The sequence below is a fragment of the Colias philodice genome, chromosome 2, assembly GCF_061535455.1.
Source record: "Colias philodice isolate Cphi_HAF_F1 chromosome 2, ilColPhil1 Martin Lab GWU primary, whole genome shotgun sequence".
Classification (NCBI taxonomy): Eukaryota; Metazoa; Arthropoda; class Insecta; order Lepidoptera; family Pieridae; genus Colias; species Colias philodice.
This window is the reverse complement of record NC_143087.1, coordinates 9830735-9855949: the sequence shown is the minus strand read 5'-3', so window position 1 is coordinate 9855949 and position 25215 is coordinate 9830735. Positions and strand designations below refer to the sequence as shown.

General features: G+C 33.8%; 2 long non-coding RNA genes across 2 annotated transcripts in view; one reads left to right on the top strand and one right to left on the bottom strand.

Annotated features, from left to right (window-relative positions):
- The window catches only part of LOC149490715 (uncharacterized), a 244929-nt gene that overhangs the window by 8165 nt on the left and 211549 nt on the right, over positions 1–25215 (top strand). The gene's annotated exons all lie outside the window — the stretch shown is intronic.
- On the bottom strand, positions 12974–14070 carry LOC149490719 (uncharacterized). The gene is made up of 2 exons (XR_016317192.1): positions 13770–14070; positions 12974–13030 (listed from the first exon to the last, which is right to left on the bottom strand). It is a non-coding gene; the product is annotated as an uncharacterized LOC149490719 (long non-coding RNA).

Sequence of the window (25215 nt, the reverse complement as noted above, 5' to 3'; positions counted from 1 at the left end):
TAGTGTGAACTTAGTGTAGGAAGCGTGCAGATTATTTTAGTTGCGTTCGCCGCTCAGATAACTCATAATGCAGTTTGCCGTTGAAAGCCACACTTTCCTCGATCGGATTTTCCACGATAATCGTGACAAAAGAACTTTGCGGACTATATTCTATGAAGTTGTGAGTTAACGCACACAACACACAGCCTATTCATATCGAGGCGACGGATAAGCGCCATAGAATATCGTGTTCATTCGTTTATTAAACAAAAGCGAGTAGATTTGCAGTAAATACACATACAATGAATGATGATAATGGAAATGCTTTGTATGGTGCGTTTGAATTCATAGATTTGTGATTTACGGACAATACTTGATTAACTGTTGTGAATATCACAATACGGATGATAATAACGCCGGTGAATTGATTTGTTAATCACGATTTTCTGATGACCCGCTTGTAAAATGGAAATCAGTATGGAATCGGACAGGTATTATTTGGCCTGATATTTTAACATCGAGGAAAATGTTCGATTTTATTTTTCTGTGCCATTCACTAAAAACTGAATATGTGTGAATTAATGTATAATATGGGGGAGAAATTGTATCTATAGGTATATGTATTGTCATTTGTCACAATATGGGGGTTGATACCGGAAACACTTCAAATGAAGTGCAAAGCAAACAATCAATTAGCGAATCGTTAGGGTGACAAATCAACATCGAGCTATGCTGCGCTGTACTGCGCTGTGCTGTGTTTGGTCAACTCGCTCGTCTAATATTTTAATGAGGATACAAACAAACCATGCTGTGCTGCGCTGTGTGAGGCTACGCTCTGTTTAAAAACGCAGCAGTCTCGAGCGAGGCGCGCTACCCGCCGTGCTGAGCCGCGCTGTGCCGAACTGTGCTATGTTTTTATGGAGCTCTGCCATGCTGCGCTGTGTCGAGCTTATCACTACATAGTATAAAATAAAGTCGCTTTCTCTGTCCCTATGTCCCTATATCCCTTTGTACGCTTAAATCTTTGAAACTACGCAACGGATTTTGATGCAGTTTTTTTTAATAGATAGAGTGATTCAAGAGGAAGGTTTATATGTATAATAACATCCATTAAATAGTGGAGAAGTACTGTTATTTTTGAGGTTTCTAATGTGATGTAAAAAATTACATTTATTCCGCTTAACATTGCAAACGCAGGCTGAACGCCCTACGAGCTTTATCAAAATAATGTACTAAGTATTTATACACATTGAAAAGGTCTACAGAAAAGTCCGCGATGGTATATGTCTATCTCTTATGGATAACCCACAATAACTTATTTTTGTCATTTACTTTTTACGACAAATAATGGCTAATTTTCGAAGCGATTTTAACCAATACAGCATTAATCCTTAACCAATACCTTGAATACATTGTTCATTTAATATATTATGGCCCTTTACACCGTATGATTTAAGTGAATATTTTCGAAGATATTACAGATTTAAAAATTGCGGGACGTAGCGTTTGCGGCGGTACCGGCCGGCCGCCCGGCTAAACTAAACTAAACTAAAAAAAATGTTGTGTGGTTTTATGAAACCACAGTAAAAGTGAAACTGTTCGAACGGTTCCGAACACTGCTTTGTGTAGCGCATGTCGCGTGACGGTCGGCTGCCGAGACCAAAAAGTTTGAGACGATGTAATAAAAGTTTCACTTTAAAAACAGAACTTCTTTTTCAAAACAAAATAAACTTCTAAGTAATAATAATAAACATATCAAAGCACACATTTATCTATGTTTGGCTTAGTTTTGAGCCTTGTCTGTCCATCTTTTCCCAAGTAAAAATCATGGGAACTTCAGATATCTCTTCATTGTCATCGTCTTGCTCGGTTTCGTATGTCTCTTCTTGTATCTCCACGTTGTCTTCCACCTCACTGTCATTTTCGTCTTCATAGCAGAAACAGAACTTGATTCTTCCAGCAACAATCTGATTTGATCATCGTTCATTTTGACATGAAGTATGGCCTAAAAAATTGGTCAAAATGTAATTTAGAGCAACATTCATACATATATTTTACTATACATACTTCATAAAGTATTCAAAGTCTTAAAAATATATAAATGTACAAAATATATAATATTAATACTTACACAAAAACTTGCACCTATACTCGCGTCGGTCTCACGGACCGATTGGCGCCAAATGCTATGACACGTGAACTTCTGCCGACCACGCCGCGACCTGCACTAAAATGAAGTTAGCCCCAAATCCGGAAACTAGCAAGGAACTCGACTTCACAGGATTTACCTGCATAAAAATAATTACGAAAATATGTTTCGTCGGTCTCACAGACCAACGCGCGAGTATAGGAAGGTTAAAAAACGTAGCTTAAGAAACACAGCACAGCACAGCGCAGTACAGCGCAGCATCGTTTAATTGTTAAAAAAACGTAGCTTATGAAACACAGCACAGCACAGCGCAGTACAGCGCAGCATAGCTCGATGTTGATTTGTCACCCTTAAGGAGGAATGATGGCGTAAAATTACACGTTGTTTGCAACAATTATAAATATCTAAGTAGTGTGTATCTAGTGTGTGCGCTGAAAACATGAAAATGAAGTAATTTGTTAAAAAAATCAGAAAATGCATACATTGGCGGATATGAAAGTATATAGGATATAGGATAGCTTTGCATAAATATTTTTTGATATTTTGTGTTGCTTGGTCAAATGCGAACATTTATATTTAAAATCGTCTAGTTGCTTAAATGACAGTAATGTTACTTCTACGATTTTGAAAGGATTAGAGCGAGCGCGCACGAGCAACTTTGTCTCCGCAACTATTTTGTCTCTCCCATCAATTTGTATGGGGAGTTGCGTCGCTACGTGCGCGCACTTTCATACTAGCCCATAGGTGGGAGAGACAAAATAGTTGCGGAGACAAAGTTGCTCGTGCGCGCTCGCTCTTACCTAAATAGTAGGTACCTAAGTGAGAGAAGACCATTGAGATTCTTTGAAGGAATAAAGATCAATATATGAATAATAATGGGAAACTGGTAACAGTGACATTAATGAGTTCATTGAAATCATTACTTATTATTAATACTTATATCAGAGGACTTAAAGCTGCGGATTGTTGAAGATGTAAAAAAAAAATCTAGATGTTTATTTAGATTACGCCTTCTGACTGATGTTCAAAGAAACAATCAAATCTTCTGTTTTTCTCATTAACACAACGAGTATTCGACAGTTTTACATGCTTGAAACTCTTATTGTGTACCATCATGTGAAGAATATGCTTTTCTCCTCCCTATATTCATTTGTAGTAAGCACTATTCAAGAAAAGCAAAACAATAGTGTTGAGCGTGGGCGTGTATGTTAAGAAGCATGTGTTTGTTTCAGTCTATTTACCTTAAGTCAACAATACATTACAGTACATAGTGATTGCGCTACGTTTCAATACACCACGTATCAACATAGATCACATCTCAAAGACAACAGATGCAAGTTAGGTATATTATATGAAATAGTAATGTTATCTAATTAGATCGCGACGGCACCGCGGTCTATTGTGGCAAGGACAATGAGTACTAATTCCTGATCCATGTAACTTGGCATTGTTCTCATGTTGACAGATTTTCCTATTATCATCCCTAACAATGTGCCCACTTGTGGTACATTGATAATTTAGTACGTGACTGATGTATTATCAAGCGCGGATCCAGGGGGGGGGGTCACGGGGTCATGACCCCCCCCTGGGCTAGGTCCACGACCTAAGTTGACCACTAATTTAATATTAACTTTTTTAAATTAACAAATTAATACTGTTCAATATGATGTTTTTATTGAATTTTGAGACATAAAAGTAATATAGAACAATGAAATCAATTACAAACGGTAACGGAAGAGAATATAACAAAAATTATAGAAAAAGTTTATAAGGGTCGACCTGTGGTCGTAATAACAGGTTTTTCGATTTAAAAAAACTATAACTGCGGAATAAAGTGTAATGGTAAAGTTGTATGTAATTAATTTTTTTTCTACAACTTTTGCTGTTACACTTTTCACACCAAACCTCAAATATCGAAATATCCCAGATCGTGGATAAGACATAAAATAGCAATTTTTTTTTCAAATGAACACTATAAAATACAGTCAAATTACAACAAAAAATCGGCCAAGTGCGCGTCGGACTCGTGCACCGAGGACTCCGAGCAAACATATTTTTTCATTATGTTGTACTTATCTTACAATTTTGTTTAAAGGATTTTTTTCTTTATCTGTGCTTGTAAGTGCTTTAAGCGCGTCACACACGGTGAAGATATTTTAATATTTTATCTTAAGATACTGTTATACATATTTTATATTACAGTATCTTAACGCATCCGGTATCAGCGTTCGGACCATCATTTTTCTTTTTGTCATTGCGTACTAAGACTCCTGTTACAAATGACCCACAAAATTTCGCGTCATTTGTAACAGGATGGCAGTTCTACAGGGGTCTTAGTATGCAATGACAAAAAGAAAAATGATGGTCCGAACGCTGATACCGGATGCGTTAAGATACTGTAATATAAAATATAACAGAATCTTAAGATAAAATATTATAGTATCTTCACCGTGTGTGACGCGCTTAAGTCGTTGCTTTTAACCAAATTTCAAGACTGTGTTCACGGGAAGTACCTTGTAGGTTTTGATTGATGATTCCCTTGCAAGTAGTTGCGAATTACAGAATATGCGGCTCTAATTGCTTTTTCTTCAGATTGCGTTGACATAGAATTTGAATTAAATAACAGATTTAAGTTATTATAGACCTGAGTTCTGATGTGAATATCAATTAAATACATGTAGACGTTCATGAGTAAAGGGATTGTAAGTTTAAAATTATTTAAAAATATATTTTTATTTAATTTAATTAAATAATTAGGGTTTTCGCAGTTATTACTACATCTGTGCTATAACACGATACTTTTTACTCAATTTCAAGACTGTGTTTACGGGACAGGGTGCTCCCTGCAGGTATTCATTCCCTTGCTAATGTCGAAATCCTACGGTCTAGGTCCCTTGATGCTGTGAAAATTTCAAACATTTTAGCCAACGCAATCAAAAGATGCAGCTGTAATTGCTGAAATTTTTCGACACTCCCTAAGAAATCAAAACCTACAGGGTATTTCCCGAGTACACAGAGTCATGAAATTTAGTACAATCAAACGTCTTATAACGCAGACTAGCTTACCGCTCGCGGCTTCGCCCGCTTGCTCTAAAACCTTATAAATTATATACTATTCCTCTTGAATCACTCTATCTTTAAAAAAACTGCATCGAAATTTGTTGCGTAGTTTTAAAGATTTAATCATACATAGGGACATAGGCACAGAGACAACGACTTTGTTTAATAATTGCGAAAAGCATGAATTTTTCCTTAGATTATAATATAAAAAAATATTTAAAAAATTTTTTAACTCACAACCCTGTTACTCATGAACGCTGATATGTATTATTATTTATTACGAATCAGAAGATACACCCGTAAATGCCGAAAAATTTCGCAAATTTCGACATTCGCAAGGGAATCAAAACTCAAAACCTACAGGGTACTTTCCGTAAACTCAGAATCTTGAAATTCGGTACAAAGCAACATGTTATAGTACAGATACAGGAATAATTGCAAAAAATATATATTTTTCAAGTTTGTCTGCCTGTGAAGACCCTTTTTCTCAGGAACGCGTGGAGGTATCAATCTGAAATTCATACCGAATACTCAAATCTACCGTTCCTTATAGCTGAACACGCAAGCAAACTTATAAGCCAACGCAATCAAAAGATACAGCCATTTATGCCGTAAATTATCGCAAATTTTGACATTATCGCAAGGGAATCAAAATCTATACGTAATACTTCCTGTGAACACAGAGTTCTGAAATTTGGTTAAAAGCAATGTCAGCACAGATGGAGGAAAAATTGCTAAAACATACATTTCATGCTTATCAAAATTCGCAAGTGTTGCCAGGAATCAAAACCTACAGGGTACTTCCCGTGAACACAGAATCTTGATATTTAATCTTTATTTAATAGAAACTTACGTCTTATAGCACAGATAAAGGAAAAATCGCAAAAGCATAAATTTCATATTAAAACATATAAAAATGTTTGTAAGTACGGAACTCTTGGTTCGCCAATCCGACTCGCACTTGACCATTTTTTTTAAATTTACGTATCAATTAAAATACCAAAATATAGCTTTTGAAAATTGACCACGTCTATGTGACCCCCCCCTGGCACTAAAGCTGGATCCGCCCTTGAACGAATGGGACAGATAATTTTGTGAACGCTTTGTCGTAGGATTTACCTAACTAACGTATTGAATTTGCTGCTTACTATTATTATATTAAAACTAATATCTTAGATATTAGTTTTAGTATAAACTAGAAAAGGAAAGCTCTGAAATCAAGCCTTGATTTGTAAAGGCCATATTGCTAACTAGTTTGGGTTATTTATTTGAAATCAGTTTTACCTACCTAATCTGAAATTTATTTGAAGTCGTGATGGTAATCGAGCTCTTAAGAAATTCGATAGCGCTAAATAATATAAAATGAAAATAAAACCAGATAAAAATAATTTGGAAAATCCAAAAGTGCACGCCTCATAATTTTTTTTTAATAAATATTTATTAATTATTATTTTTGTTTATTTAATAACAATTAAACCACATCGAATCAGACCCTGAAAAATGAAAGGGTTCTATTCCTGAGCATACTCAAGCGTAAGAGAGAAAAAAAGACTCGATTAGTAAAGTATTTCGGTCGCTATCGTGTTAACAAGAAAAAGGATCCGCACATACAGACACACGGACGTCCAAGACAGAACTTTTTTATACTGTTTTTTAACTAGTTTAAATAACAAAAATGACATCAAAAATATCATGAACGTTAAAAATAGTGTTTTTTCTTAATATGTGTGTGTATGTATTATCTTACAAGTGCAATGTATGATACATAAAGACATTTTAAGTTTGAAAAATCAGATGTTTTGCGCGAAGTGACAGTAGTACCCACCTCAACGCTTCGCTTATGAGGCGTGCAAAAAAATCAGATGTTTTGCGCGAAGTGACAGTAGTACCCACCTCAACGCTTCGCTTATGAGGCGTGCAAAACTACTTACTACGTAGGTCTCTTCATGAAAAGAGAGAATAAGAGTTCAATACATTAAGATTCATAACCGGGAGTCTTACAAATTAAATATGAATAGGACGTTAAAAAAAACAACCACCTATTTCAACATTTGTTAAGTACTTCCTGATTTGAAACTTGGTAACTTTATAATTGATTACGCGAGTGCAAATCAACAGCAGAGCGTGAACGATAACACGCCAATAACCAGCGATACATGATGACCCTTATCTATGAAATCCCTCATTGATAGGGTTGCCAAGAATGCTTTATTTGTTGATCTGAATCAATTTTTAAAAATACGAATTATTTTATAATCTGGTACCTAATGTGGTTCTTAAGCTAGTTAAAATATACAAAATATTACTAATTTTAGATTTTTTTTTATATTATTACCTATGTTTAGACTTTAAACTTTTAATACGATCCTGTGTCACACAGTGCTTTATATTATACCTACTCTACTCAATAAGGGTTGTCAACGAGGCAAATATGCCTAAAACCGTCAATACGCATGCCTCTATCAGGATATCTTAACTCTATGTCATGTATTTCCCGCAATTTTCTTCAATATCCGGGTCTTAGAATAAATTCAGTTTTGGATGTCATTGCCACTTGTAGTTCACTGACAGCCCTACGTGGGTCATTTCAATATACCCTCGGATAACAGCACGTATATTTGTTTCCTGACACGAGTACACGATATATCATTGATTCCGCTTTGATTCCGCTACAGGTCTGGTATTGTGACATGTATATGACAAATGGGTAGGTTGGACCTTTGTGTTTTAAATTTTATTATAAGTGTTCCTTGAGTAAAATAATAATAAATATTGCAGAACATTTTTTCAAACACGGCATAATCTGATCCCATACTAAGCTTGTGTTATGGTTTCCTAACAAATAATAAGACAAATGGAACAAATGTTTTTCATTGAGTCGGCACCGCTTGCGGGACCGCTTTTTCGACACCTCTCGAGAAGCTATATCTGAATGGAATTGGATAGATTATTATCATCTCTCTGACGAATAGACAGACTACAGAGGGACCCTTCGACAGTTTTTTGCAAATACTTTCACTAGTCTCGAAATAAATTTATCAAGCACTAAGGGCAGTGGCGTGCATTCCATAAAGACATAAAGACACTGCCTACCCTACCATTTACCAAACTCTGATCAATATTTAATATGCATAAATGAAATTCACAGCGTCATTAAATTTTATTAATTGCGCCATGTAGTTATGAAATAAAAATATATTTCAAATATATTTTAGATCCATCTATCGGTATTTTGGTAGCATTATTATCTAATTTCTATAACACCGGCTCGGCTCAAGTCACTATTCATGCGCTGCACTAGCGCCGCCACAGGACCCAGTACGTCACGGGACGGCAAAGACACAAACTATCCGTGTCTAAGTTTTTATATGTGTGCTCTGCGTGTCTACGCATATTTTATATGTGTGCGTGCCTATAAACACGGCACACTGATGTAATAAAACCACGCACACAAACACACAAGGTAGGCAGTGTCTTTTTACGAAGATATACGAATTAGGTACGAACCGAATTCGGAACTACATCGAAAGTCGAAACTGAAGTTGAATATGCGACCAATTTAAGAAGTGTGATAATGTATACAATTTTGTAGCGGTAAAGACCATCTGCAAATAGTATCATTATTCGTTTGTTTTGTTTTGGAAATAACAAACGTTTACTTTGAGGTTAAATTTGTTTTTTGAGAAAATTAATAATGTTTACTACGACAATTTGCAAGTGAAGTGTTTTGAGAGTAACTAAATAGATTATATATATCATCAGTGTATTTTGTAAGATAATAAGGCATACCTAATTTAACGAAAAATTCTTATTTTTGTTTTATGAATAAACTTTTATCAAACAGAGAGTGATAGGAAAAAGGCCGATCTATAAATGGATCTATACCGGAATTTGTAATACACAAAGGTAAAGTTAATCATTAATTACATAATATAGAATACTAGTTAGGATATCATACCTACTTTGACAATTATTTTATAGATAATATGACCTATGTTCGTGATATGTTTTCCATTATTTTGCGGAAATACTATGTATCTCCAATCAAATATCAGTACTGCAATATGAAATATTAGTTTTTATGACTTATTATCATTGCAATATTTCTGCCTACCCTGTCCAAAAACTCTGTGCACGCCCCTGACTAAGGGAAAGCCAATTTAACATCATCGATGATATTGTACCAGTGTGAGTGATCTAGGTTATCAATAAATTAATACAATATATCACAGATTAGTAACTAGTTACTCCGTAACAATATATTTTGACTTTATTCACTCTGTACCTATTCCTCTTGGCAAACTTAGCATTGCCCTTGGCCACGGTACAACCTGTGAAAAGCGGTTTGGCGTAGTACCACTCCAGGACTTTCAATCCACTACAAGAGTCCTCAGATTCCTGAAATATAACTGGATATACAATTGTTGCAATGTCATTATATTGTTGAATGCTATCCTATGTACCCGCAAGTAACTTCTAAGCAGTTCCGTAAGCCAATATCCTTTCCCTAATAAACTTTTATCATTCCACGATTAGATTAACCAAAGTAGTTGTTATTTTATTGGGCTATTGTGGAAGAAAATAGTAACTAATGAATCCTAACTTTTTTCATACAATAGTTCGGTGGAGCTCAACAGTAGCAGATCGAAGTCCATTGTTGGAGGCGACACCTAAAAGCATTGTGCCAAGCACAATCGCACCATTACCGCCTCTATTGTGACAATGTTAACATATCGTTATCTAGATCAAACGCCATCTATTGTCCGCCGACGGGAACTTTTGTGAAAGAATTCCTTCTTTTAGCGGGAGTTGGATGACTTGATGTGATACCGTACCTCACGACAATCGTCGAACAAGTGTTGACCTTAGGATTGAACTTCAAGATTCAAGAACACAATAGTGAATAGACTGTTCCAAGAAGAAATATACTATATTCGTCTCTGGAGTCAGCACATATGTTTGTATTGAAAGTTCTTTGTATAAAGGTAAGTAGGTACTTTTGTATGATACATACATACAAAAGCACAGCTTATACATTCTATATCCAGCTTATACTGGACACTGTTTTTTATTGTTTGATTTAAATAAAGTAATCATTGTTAGGATAAATATTATAGAAATTATACTTTGTAATGAAACAGATGGGACACCTTACCATAGTGATGGTTTTATTTCACCATAAGGATTTAATTTTATCCACAAAGCAAGTTAATTTAATAATTATCCTTACCTTGGCCAGCCTGGAAGGGAAGCGTAAAAGGTAAGCGATAAGGCCGCCACTATAGTACTGTATCAATCTTAATTTTAACCAAGTGTGGTACCACATTAAATTGTTAAATAAATAAATAAAAATTCAAATGAACCGCACTTCACTCACACTACAGAGACGTGTAGGTACTGTACTGAAATGAGAGTCGTTGGTTGGTGATGAGCATATTCAAGAGATCCAATAAAAAAGTTCGTAAAGCATTAATACCTATTAGGTAAATAAAACGAACCCTAACAATAAACATCGTCTATTGAATTCAAACTTTGGCTTTGAATACATAAAATATAGAAAGAATACCAACTAAACCTGACCCGTAAAATAATTTTAATTTCGAAATGATTTATAACTCCTATAGAGCCGATAGCCTAGCATAATAATCCTTTGTGGCACAAGTATGGAAGGATGACGCGATTGCTTAGGTGCGCGCTGACCACTGCCTTTGTTCACCACCACCACAATGACTCGTTAATGAGATCAGATCCATCCTTACTGGACAAAAGCCACCCCCACCCGTCCCCTTTATTTTATTAATTAATTCATTACAATAGAACCGAACCTGAGCTTCGGGAACTATCAACCTATTGTTCGACTGATAGTGACTTAGCAACACAGATCGCTAGGAATGCTGATACGTAATTGGATAATGAATAAATTGAATATTGTTTAGCTAGTTCTGCGCTTTGTTACCTATAACCTTAGTGTAAAATTGAGTTTCTCATTAATTCATTGGTTATAATTTTAGATAGCACAACTTTAAATACTGTCTGTGAAAATTTGTACGTCTTCTATTTCTTCTTCAAAGGCTCATCACAGGATATTTGCACTCTCAGACCTGGTATAGATATTTTAAATGAAAACTTGATGTAAACGATAAATCTATTTGGCTCTATCTACCTACTGAATTTCATTTAACAAGTTATACATTTAATTAGTTAGACGTATCATAGCAATATCACTACAAAGTATAAAAGAAAGTAGCTTTCTCTGTCCCTATATCCATATAGCTTTAATCCTTAAAAGTTAAAACTATACGCAACAGATTTTGATGCGGTTTTTTTAATAGATAGAGTAATTCAAGAGGAAGGTTTATGTATATAATTTATTGGGTTAATACCTTGTGCTAATGCACAGAATAGTTAATAGTACAGTACAGCCCAGGTATTAGGCACAGCGGGTGAAGCCGGGGGCGGAAAGCTGGTTTATTATACTTTCCTTACTTCGTTTATAATTTTTTTAAATTTAATCTAAATTATAATACATGCGGACAAATCCAATAAATGAAAAATAAAATATTGACTCATGCTGTCTGTACGATATGCTCAATAAACTTAATTTTTTATGTATTTATTTATTTTGCTTCATAGGTAGTGATTATAGACAAGACACACATTTTAACTAAGTGGTAGAGATTGCTTGTAGAGTCAGGGCATGTTAAGTTACATATGATAACTTTTTGGCAGTGAGTGGTGAGCTGATAATATTTGGAGACAGACTTCCTTGAATTATAACCAAATTGAGTATACAGTATACTAATTTGGTATGAGTGGTAATTAATGAAAAATGTAAAACCTTAAAATAGATATAACTACAATAATTAGTAGGTATCCATAATTATGTTAATATAGTGTTAAAATATTATTATAAATTGACGCATTAAAATTTTTATCGAAATTCGTCACGCTAGCATTTTTTTTTCACTTGTTTTTTAGTCTCATACACAGTTGTTCGTACCGCGCTCCAAACATTTGTACTTGCCATTCCTTCGCAATGAAAATGATTAGGAATGTGTAGTTTACATAATCAAAACTGATAGCAAAAACACATAGGTATTATTTTTCAACCAAAAAGCTAGTCCCTACAGGCTACTGCACTGATAAATCAGAAAATGCATTCGAAGCAAAAAGAGGGAAAAATCAAATTTCAATTTGAATATGGCAATGTAATAGTAAAAGATTGAATTTTGATACGTGCCCGCGAGAGCCGGGGCCATTGAAACTCGTCCGAGCGTGGTGGATTCTGCTTTTGGTAATATTTGCTTGAATGTGGTTTGCTTATTTCATTTACATGCAAAATATGTCTAATCTGCATCTTTAGTGAGTGCTTTGGAAATGTGGTTCGTGATTTTAGTCTTATATGGGTCATTGTCAAATTTTGCGCAGGTAAACTTGTCCCTCAAAACTTTTTTACTTCTATACCATTAAAAAGTTAACTGTCACTCAAAACTTTCAGCAAATACAAACTTAATCGCATTACTAATAATATGTTAATAAAATAAAGGCCTATTTTTAATTTTTTATTTTATTTTTTAAAGTAACATTGTGGTTTTTTCTGGTAACAGAAGGGTTTTCCATACAAATTTGACCTGTCCCAAGTAGCACTTCGTTACAGAAAATATAAAATAACTACAATTTCCAATATACCAACCCACATCAATTAAAATATTACTATAAACAGAATATTGTAAATATTTCTAAGAGTAGATTTTAAAACCGATCAGTGCTAAAATTTATTTTATAAAAAAATTTTTAACTTTGTCCCACGTAGTGTTTAGAATCGTGTGCTCTACTATGTTACTAAATAAATAATTACTCAAAATAGAGGTGGCGCTGTTTTCGACTTTCTATTAGCTTGAGCAAGGTTTCTGCAGCCATTGTGGTCGTTCGTTAGGTCGGGGGGAGGGGTACATTGAATTTCAGTCGACCGCATGGCGTTGAGCGTGCCGCGTGTTTTTATTCCGCATCAACATTGTTACCTCCCTATTAACGTAACTAAAACCGTTTTTTTCTATTATTTTACGTTCAATTTGTTGTTTAAGGGGTAATTATGCTCAATTTGAAATAAAAAAATAACTAAATGCATTATTCTATGATTTATGTCTTTTAGAATGTAAAATTTACAACTCTGTTATCATCATTCTGTTACTTAGCTCATGGTAACAGAGTTGAGTAAGCATGTATTCTTTAACTTTTGTTTGAAATTTTATATTTGTAATATTTTTTTTCTTAATAATCGGTTTCCTAAAGTAATTTTGAGTTGTTATATGTAAATAAATCATATATAATTAAATGTAACCTTGAAGATATTGTTACAGGATATTCTGCCGTTATTAACGCCCTTAAAATGCTTCTCACGCTAGCTGAGCAGCAAGCAAGTTAAGAGAAACATATCGCAGTTATTTACAGATTATATAAAATTGAAGTAACAATTACAAACAGTTAACAAGAGATACGAGACGTATTAAAAACAATGCAACAGAGAAAAGCGACAAAAGTCTAAAAATAAGGACGGCAATCCAGTAAATCCAGTAAAAACTATTAAAAAACGCCATGAAAAAGTTAAGAATCGGAAGGAAAAGTATGCTATTGATAAAATATTTGACAAGAAGGCCGTTAAATTCTCTAGGCAGGAAATACAAATTATAAAAGAGTGTCTTGCTGTGGATCAAAGTTTCATATGAAAAAAATCAGCCCACATGTAAGAAAAATGTTTTAAAAACCAAAATCAATCTTTTCGAACGTGAAAACATATCAAGAGTATGCAATTTATTCACTTATAGTACAAAAAGAACAACTAAGTTACTGTGTTACAACTCTGTTATTTTCGTGTCCCGAAGATTAAAGAACAAATTTACGAAATTTTGGAAAAGCTATTCAATATAATACTGCTATATTACAATAGGTTAATTTGCCAGTTAATGAAGCGGTTATATGTTGTAATTAGCTGTTAATTTATAGATATTTCATGGAGTTGTGTAGAATTTAAGGTTTGTTATTATTCATAAAGTAACAGAGTTGACTAAAACTTTAAATGAATTACTGTAAAACTTAAAAAAAGCTTGTACTTCTAATGGTGATTATAAGATATAAGAATGTAATTAATATAAAAACCAAAATATGTGCGACTGGCTTATTTAATTTTATGATAAAAGGTAAAGTATAATGATAACAGAGTTGTATTTTTTCACCACCCTGACGCACTAAATCTGAAATAAATCTTAAATTATTAGCTAAACATCGCGGCCAACTTAAATAAACCCTACTTCAGTTGTTTTAACAGGCACAGGCATAAAGAAAAGTTCAATTTTAAAATATTTTCTTTTTCATATTTTTGAAATCTGCAGTTACGTTTACCTGCGCAAAATTTGACAATGACCCATATATTATATGTAGGTATGTCTATTGTTGTATTGTCTTCATTTGGGAAGTATCTCGAACTATTCTTGATGAACAAATCAATCAAGAGCAATTATTCTGGTTGAAAAATCTGTGTTTTTTTCTGCTTATAGCATTTTATTATGTTAATGACATTTTGCTAACATCAGCAAATCTTGGAGTTGAGATACTTTCGACTTAAACAGAAAATTCTAAATACATACTACATCTGCATTCATAACTAGTACTATAATAAGCACAAAAACCACAAAAAGCTTTCAATTATAATTTTCTAATAAAAATGAACCCTTACATTCTATTAAAATTCATCCCTTTTTAGCCGATAGCACTATAGGATTCATAAGGCGTAAGATCAAACGTTGGTATATCTTTTTGCCCGTAACGAAATGATGCTCCATTCCGCTGGACTGATATGGACAAATAATAAAATATAGTTAGGGTGAATGTAGGTAGGCTTCGAGAATGGACGGTAATAAGTACAATTTTATAATGCCCATTTTGAAAGACACTAATTGACTCCTTAGACGCTTCAAAGATATTTTTTACAAAATATGTTGAGGAATTTCGTGGTAATCCAAACAAAACAATAATAATCCAACAACATAGGTAATAACAATAACTTTATGATGATTAATATTTAATCTATATCACTATGATTTATAATTAGATAGAGCCTATTGAGTAAGAGTTAAGCGACATGTTTATCACATCCTTTCAAAGTTCAAAAATGTGATGGGAACCTCCACTGGAAAAGTGACGAGGTGTAGGAGTAGCAATACACTTAGATGATAGTGCGTTATTTAATACGGACCTTTTTTTCTCGTGGTACCAAATTATAGAGCTGGTAAATTACATTTAAAAATTTATTATGGCTTATTAAATCGGAGTGTCATTATAACTTCCACTGGATAACATCATAGTGTCGTTGCAATCTCGAGCTAGACCACAATACAAGTAAACAAAGTAAATTACATATAATCATGACCCAGTGAGTGCGTTGCGCACAAAGCTCGTCAAGCAAGGCCATCACAGCATGTCAAGTTCGCGTACATATTTCGCTAAAGCGTCGCTACAGTAACAATAATGGCTGAGTTTCCATTGTTTGGGCCCGTGGCACATTACGCTTTTGTCTCTGCCCTCTCCCGTTCCTCACAATGCGGCCAGGAAACAAGTGAGCCTTTATTTCGCCTCTTTTTGTCTCCGAGTATCGCTGCTTATTGTCTTCATTCGATTGTTCGGAGCTCTTCAGAGGGCACATTGTTGTGGACTCCGTTGTTAGTGCTGAGCTTGCGGATGTTCTATGTTCTAAGTGCCGTTTGGATTTTAATATGCCGATAAGTGTGTGTTTACTCCCATATGTGCGGCCCACAGTATGCCCTTGCTGCAATTTGTTATATCCTGTATTAAATTGATATAATGAAGTTGAAGAAGATATAATGAAGAACATTTCTGGTTCTGAAAATATACTGCATAAGTGAAATAAATCTAATATGATATTAATTAGAATTATTTTGTAGCTGCCTTAACATATAAGGTATAATTCTTAGGTACAATTTTATTTTTTACACGTGGTTCCCCTCATCTTTCAACAGCGATACCTATAGCCTAATTATGTGCCATATAATTAGTCAGAAAGTGGTTCTTGGCAAGTGCCGACTGTTGTGTCGATGGTGCCGTCTTTATCTGCGAATGATACAAGCGCCAGCATCTCTAGTTAGCATTGTTCCCGCGGCCCTATTGTATAGGTGGCTTTGTTCAGGCACGCCCCGATTTTTCCTTTTCGCTTTCGCAGCGATGTAGCACTGGAAAACCAAGGGCCACAAGGGTTCCCTGTGATATTTCATGTTCGCAACGAATGTTTGTGGTGTCATTGTATTTGTTATAAATTTTAACAGTACCTACCAATAGTCTAGGTATACTAATTTATAGTTACGCTAGTTATGCTTCATTAACAGGTAAATACTAGTACTTACCTCAAATTAACTTTTGCTGAATATAAGCGTAGGTAATTGTTGGCGCACATTGAATGAAACTTTCAGAAAGCAATTTGCGCTCGCATTTATCACGTAACAAAATGCATAGAATAGAAGCCAAAGCGTCATAATGTCAAACGTTCTAGTGTGAGAATTGTTGAATATTCTCGTTGAGAGCTCTTTAGAAAACCGCCCCATTGCGTGTCCCTTTCCACGAAACTCCATTCATATTCCCCGCGTTTTCCATACACAATATTGCGACTTTGTGAGGCTGCACGCTTCTCAAGTCTCCAAATAGTCCATTGACGAGCGTCGAGCAAATTCGCTATAGCGAATTAACACTATTCACGAGAAGTTTTGAAAGAGGACTACTCTCATACAATTTGGTGGCATTCAAAGATTCACTCCTTAGCTAGCTCGATGAATACCTTTGTGGAAAATGTTCTATATTTTAGTTTGAGCACGAGTGAAGAACTAATTTCAAGAAAATACACGGAATTTTTGATTTTCCAGTTTTATTATAATTCATTTAAATGATGGATGTTTTGAGGGCACGTATTATAAATCATAACGTTGATAACATTTAAGAGATGAGCCTTATTAAATTAAAACATTTGGGTAAATCGTTATATTATTAAGTTCTTTCCTGTAATCATAATTACAAATTCACCTTACGTTAAACGTAAACTATAAATAATTAAACACTCACCATTTAACTTTGAGCAATAGTTTCTTTAAAACCAAATTGATGCCTACCCTCAATGGTGCAGACTCAACACCAAATTACCGAGTCATTAAGTAACCCTCGAGTAGCAAGGAACAATTAACTCCGCGACAATACTGTACCATTGTAAGGCTATCGTTCTAACAGTTGTTGCAGGCTTCTGAAAGAAGGCGAGTTCAGAACAAAAGATGGCCCAATTGTGTTACCAGCCACTTTCTCTCTCTCTCACTCGCTCAATTGGAATTAATACAATGGTAGAGTCAAATATGAATGATTTTTAAGAAATTTTTAACTTTGTACCTACAAAATAAGTTTTTCTGTAGAGATATAGAGTTCTTTTTTATGTGTAACAGACTTGAAAAATTCTAAAGTATTAGGTATGTAGTGTGTAGACTCTACTTTTCTGTATTAAAGAAGACCATTATTTCTTGTAGTTTTCACGTATCAGTCATTATTTTTGGAAAAGTTTAAAGATAGCTCGTATGGAGCTAATCAGCCCCTCGCTAGACATGACGGACAAGTTGGTAAAGGCTTATAATATATGAAACGCTATTGTGCGATTCCAATAGTATGTTACTATTCGCTTCAGATTGTGTAACCTGATGAAAATATTTATGGAAAACCCATGTACGAATAAACATCACTACAATACTGCTTTTCTGTGTGTTTGAGTGTAAAGATCTATAATAAAAATGTATCAATTAAGCCCTTATGAAAACAATATGTTTATCAACCTCTTATTAGCAATTCCGATAGATATCCATTACAATTACAATTATACTAATTATAATCTGTAGACGTTTTGACAATTGGTTGCCAACATCAAATTTGTATCCTTCAAAATTATCATCTGTAATCCGTTGTTGTTATATAAATATTACAATAAATGTTTAATATTTACATGTAAATCGTCGAAAGCGTTGACCATGTATTCAGTATTTGATTGGAACGTGTAGACATGCCTTTTCGTTTTAAAAAACCTCCATGTGAAACCACATATGTAGAGGAGATTGAACCCGATAGTGCTTCGAAGGGCTTGGATATAAAATGTTGCTTGAAAGCAGGAGTTTTCGCAGTCATATTAATAGCTCAGCTTGCTTGCTTCTTTATTTTCTTCTGGCAACGAGGTCCACCATAAACTTTAAAGCATATGCATTTTATATTAAATAGATTGTAATTTATTCGATTTTTATTAATTGATATTATTACAGCATTAGATTGATTATTTTTAGCTCTTCTACAGATCTAGGTCATGCTTGCGTTTTGGGCAGACTTTTCTTATCACTTTCCTGTGTCGGCTAAAGCCGATACTTATAGGCTTTATGGAGTAAGATTGATTTTACGAAAATGACCCGAAACCTAGTAACAGATTAACAGCCACCTTCCACATACTCAGTAAGATTTTTTTAAATTAGCCAAGGATAATTAATATGTTTCAATTTCCTTGTTTTATGTCGCTATTAGCGTTACAAAAAATTTTATATTTCATCAAAACATAAATATAATTGGTCTGCTACTTATTGGTTTATACTCTTAATTAAAGTAGGAATAAGTCAATTTAATAATATGATAGTTTCAACCTCAGGGTTCAACGTTTAGGTAGTTCGCCCGCGTTTTAACCAGATACAACGTACCTAATCTACCCATTATTCCAAGCACTAACTTTAAATTTATTTACCTCCCATCTAATATTAGTCAAGTACATACATACAGTTACGTTTACATAATATAATGATAGTAATAATATGTTTATATTCATGCTAATTGTACGTAGTAGAGTCCACAGATAGAGTCACTTTAATAGATTATTCTTTAGGTAGAGATTTAAATTATTTAGAAATACAATAAATACAGTTCACTAACTGTATTTATTTTATTTATACCCTAACACCCGAAACCGAATACTCTAACACTGAACCAACACTTTCTTTGAAAACGTTGGGAATTCGACATTAAATTTTTTGCAAATTGTGCATGGCATGTACAAAATCCAAAATATACGTGCAAAGAATGTATTATGATGATTAAAATTGATAAAGCTCTTCATAATTTACTCATTTATCCCTATATTTTCCACAAGCAAAGATATATAACTTGATTGTAAATTGAATATTTCTTAACCCTGGTTTCCAATGTGAATCTGATGAGTGCTGTATCAGTCTAATAAGCTCACGAGTTCGATTTTAAGCCTTGAATGTCAATAGGTACGGGAGGAAACGTGGTGTACTTAATCACGCTTGCTTCCAATTTTGCTCTATTCAACCGATCGCGACTCGTATCGAAGACCTATTTTGCTTTACGCAATAACGCGCTTCATTTTTATGGTGGTTGAAGTATGGTATCTAATCAAACATTTGGATAAATAGCTTTGTGGTTGATTAGTGTTATTTGCTTAGGTATTTATTAGTTAGTCGTTAGAAGGCTGTGGAGGAATTAGAGGACGTTTTATTAGGATATCCACGTGTAAATTGTACTTCAAATACTCTCTCTAGTATTCTATCCACGCGAGAAATAACAAAGTTATTGTTTTGAGCGTAAACATTGTTATTTTGGCGGAGGGAAGGTATATATTATGTATTATATAATATGATTGGTAACAATAAAAGAACTTTTACAATATTGTCACATTTCAATACAATAACTATTTCGATTTGTATTTTGTGTTTGATTGAAATGGAAGTGTAGGTATGGCAATTTCCTATTTTATCTCCTATTTTTCCTTATGATCAAAAACGTGATTACGGGCTATTATTATATAAAACGATGTCTTTTTCTACAATGGCAACACTGCGCAACCCGCAATATCTTTGATTCCCGCCTTTTGTACAGCTGATAAAAGCGACACTTCGCGCCCATCTGGTTGAATGCACCCATTATACCAACACAAAAGTGGATATTACAAACAAAACAATCGCTATCATTACCGCGGGGAACAAATGTAAATTTCGCCAACAACATGAAATCGTAATAACATTTTAAAAGTACTTATCTCAATAAATTGAATAGGTACTGTTTTTAGTATGGCTTTAACTAACAAGTACCGAGGTAAATTGCTGTAATAGTCAAATTATTATTATTTTGACTTTATAAAATCCTGGAGGTGGAATTTATTAAATGTAAAGCTGAGTTCAGTTAAGATATTTAAAGGGAAGAATGAAAAGGGAAAAAATTTTACTTTGAAGCCCACTACCTCATCATGGTTCTTTTATACTGAGTACCTATCAATTCTACTTAGGTACAGCTAGAAAATAATTAATAACAAATAAAAAGTGAAGCTTCATAAAGTTCTCAATCATTCAATTACAGTATCATAGATACCCGAACTGTACCAAACTAATTTTCAATAAATTTGTTTGGTTGTAGAATTTAGGAGATTTTTGAGATTAATATTCCAACTGCATATTTTCTTAGGCATATTTACATTTGCTTATTCATTTTTAGTTTTCGTAGAGATTATACATATTTTCACCTAACCATAATATAAAAAATTTAATTGAACATTAATTTGGCTCTACACTCCATGATTATGTATAGGTTTATACATGCAAAATAAATTTAGCCAGATCTATCCATCAGATGTCGCGATATGATTGTGAAATAGAAATCCATCAATCGAGGTATGTTTGAAAATATTGAGTACATTTTGAAATCTTCTATGGCTGATACTAATTATTTACCTAGAAGATACGTACTTTCCTACATCTGTGCTGAAAATGAAAGCTGAATATAGGAAAGCATCTACTAGTGAATACGAAAATAAGGTGGTTGCACAGAATTATCCTTACCGTAGCGTACCGTACCGTACCGTACCGTAGGGTAAACTCAAACTCAAACATTTATTCAATTAGACTTCTTCTAGAAGCACTTTTGAATCGTCATTACATATTTTTTACATTTTACATTTGTGTAAAACTTAATTATTAGCCGTATATTTACTATGTGAAGATTGATATTGAAAATGGTGATATTGTTTAGCGTCGTTTAATAGTTATCAACGAAAAACGAAAATTATACCTTTTCTTCTTATAGTTTTATATACCTATAGTTATAGTTCAGGATCCATCGCCAAGCCATCAAGCTAATTTTCCGTGAGTAGCTTTATTTTGATGAGACGCCCAATAATTTCTTGTACGAAACTCTCGATTGTGCCTTGTGGTAGCTTACAGAGGTAACAAGGATAAAATATTTTTGATTTGATGGTTCTCAAATATTTATTACGCAATTTGTAGGACAATATGTCTGTTGAATTATATAAATATTAAAAATTAAACTACTGAAGTGAAAACAAAAAATTCAGCTGGTTAGTAATCATTTATGATTACCTCGTTATCGATCACATTATCGATACACATTGGAAAGAGGGGACTCTTTGATCAAACCATAGATTTTGTAGCCTGTAGGACAAATATTTTTTCGTATAATTTAGATAATTATCTTGAGATTGAAACAGAAAAAAATCCAATTAGTAATAAATATTTGAGAACCATCAAATCAAAATATTTTATCCTTGTTACCTCTGTAAGCTACCACAATCGAGAGTTTCGTACAAGAAATTATTGGTTGGGCGTCTCATCAAAATAAAGCTACTCACGGAAAATTAGCTTGATAGTAATCAAGTGCAAAAATGGGCGATGGATCCTGAACTATAATAATAGGCATGATAATAGGTATTTAACGATGAAAACTTTGGTCGATGTCACCAGAAGGTCACCAGCGACTTTTCGAGTGCAAAGCTTCCGATTGCCATCATAATATTTTAAGATAATTTTGTATTTTTTGAGTGGAATATCAACTAGCGCCCCGATTGAAATATTTCTATTCATAAAAATTGTTTAGGATCATTGCTTTTATAAAAATTATATTCTATACCTGTACTGAAAAGTCATTCTACTAAATTTGAATTACTAAACTCTTACTACTTACTTAAATTATTTAAAAAATTATCAAACTTCATAGGTATTTAACGAAAAACTGCAAATAAAATAAACTACCTACAAAATTGTAATAAGTAGGTACCTATCTAGTGATCAATTTTTTCTATTCTTTAGATAATAACAAATATTTTTAAATAATATGTACCTTTACCTTTTCATTCTCTTTGCACATTTACCTATATCCTCGTGTCTTTCATCTATACTAATATTATAAAGAGGAATCAGGAAAGGTTTGTATGTATGTATGTATGTATGGTTTTCACGCATAAACTACTGGACCGATTTTGATGAAATTTGGCACAGATAATCTTTAGACCTTGAGAAAGAACATAGGCTACCTTTTATTGCGAAATATGTACCACGGGCATAGCCGGGGCGGACCGCTAGTAAGTAATAATTTTGTAATCTATACATGTCTTTATCTTTATTATTATAAAGCTGAAGAGTTTGTTTGTTTGAACGCGCGCGGTAATCTCGGGAACTACTGGTCCGATTTGAAAAATTCTTTCGGTGTTAGATAGCTCATTTATTGAGGAAGGCTATAGGCTATATATTATATCACGCTACGACCAACAGGTGTGGAGCCACGGGGGTGAACTCTAATAAACTTTATAAATCAACTAGCGAACCCGGCGAACTCCGAGTTTAAATACTAAACGAAATGTTACATAAGGCGCCGTATGTGAAAAATGATTCTCCCGGTTTTCTTTTGAAATGTTTCCTGAATTTTCTTTGCTACAAACCTCACGAAGCCAGAGACCTTTCCAACGAATGCAAATCCGTGGAAATCGGTTCGTGCGTTCTGGAGTTATAGCGTCAGGAAGGAAAACCCGACTTATTTTTATATAGTAGAGAAGATATAAGTCACAGATCACAGAAACTAAATATAAGTACAATTTTTGAATTGGGCTCTTTATCAAGTCATAGCAAAGTTTTTTTTTTTGCAAAGTTAAAACTTAAAAATGTACTTAGTTAGTTAATTAAAATACCTATTTTCCTATTTTTAGTTAAGTAAAAAAACTCTTTCATAAATCATGTTATGCAGTCACCAAGACTTATAAAAAATAATAATACATAATACCAAACAAGATATCATGTGATACAAAAAATAACATTGGCGCCACTTGCCAGTTCCTATACCGAGTACCGACCACCAAACTTGGAGTGCTCAAATCGTGCAAAGCGCCATCTATGTGCAATGGAAGTAAATTACGTTCTGTAAAATACCCTCTCAGATTCGAGTTTCAAACTTCCCTCAATAGATGGCTCTGTACCTCGTTTTATTTCTTAAACTATTTTGCTAGATGGCGGTAGGGTGCGACATGACATAAAAGTTCAAGGCAATTCCAATAGATGGCGGGTTTAAAACAATTCCAGTACTGTAATTCAAGTCTCAAGTGGTCACGGATGAATTCATTATGATTGTATACGTAGTATATTATTATTAGTCTGTGATTATGAGGATCCATAAAAATAATATTATGTTCTAAAAAGAACATTACACCATTTATTTAAATGTTAGTTAGAAATAATTTTATGTTCATTGTTAGGTTATTCAATAATTCTAAAAAGGAAATAGAGACCTAGTAAGAACAAAAGAAGGGTAAGAACTCTACTAAGTACTAGCACAGTACTAGGTAGGTACTTACCTATTATGCGTTTGAAAAAGACATCGATTTTCCTTTTTTCAATTATTTCCACAGGTTTACAATTTCTGCGTTACCGTCAGGCGTCAACGAATCTAAGCTTTTATATTATTACTAGCGACCCGCCCCGGCTTCGCACGGGTGCAATGCTGATACTAAATACACTACAGAAAAACTGTGAACGTTGTATATAAAAACATAGCGGCCCGCTCCGGCTTCGCACGGGTATAAAATATATAGCCGGGCGGCCGGCCGGTACCGCCGCAAACGCTACGTCCCGCAATTTTTAAATCTGTAATATCTTCGAAAATATTCACTTAAATCATATGGTGTAAAGGGCCATATAGATCTATATTAAATGAACAATGTATTCAAGGTATTTAATTGGTTAAGGATTAATGCTGTATTGGTTAAAATCGCTTCGAAAATTAGCCATTATTTGTCGTAAAAAGTAAATGACAAAAAATAGTTATTGTGGGTTATCCATAAGAGATAGACATATACCATCGCGGACTTTTCTGTAGACCTTTTCAATGTGTATAATACTTAGTACATTATTTTGATAAAACTCGTAGGGTTCAGCCTGCGTTTGCAATGTAAGCGGAAAAAATGTAATTTTTTACGACATCACATTAAAAACCTCAAAAATAACAGTACTTCTCCACTATTTAATGGATGTTATTATACATATAAACCTTCCTCTTGAATCACTCTATCTATTAAAAAAAACCGCATCAAAATCCGTTGCGTAGTTTCAAAGATTTAAGCGTACAAAGGGACATAGGGACATAGGGACAGAGAAAGCGACTTTGTTTTATACTATGTAGTGATTAGTCTGTGCTTTTACCTACATATCAAATAACTGAGCCAAAAGTAATTAAGTAGGTAAGTACCTAGGTATGTTTGGAAATTAGACAGTCCAAATCTTGATGACAATATGACAAAATAAATATTGATATTATGAGGTACTTATATATTATGCGAGGTACCTATATGATATTATATACCTATTAACATCATAATATCAAGTAGGTACCTAAGACACACCCCGGACACTCCATACAAATTAATGATCGTTTTGACAGTCACACTGTAGAGACTGCAAATGTGTGTGTTAACGCTTTATGGTTGGCACATTTGTGACTAGCGTAAAAAAAAATTCGCGTTTTTCTGATGAAATACATCCGTAAACAGCACAATATCTAACCATTTTCTACGAAAAACGATAATCACAAATCCAAAATAATAAAATTACTTTGAGTCAATTTGATTAATGTTGTCAAACTTCGTTGCGTATCGTCCTTGCAGA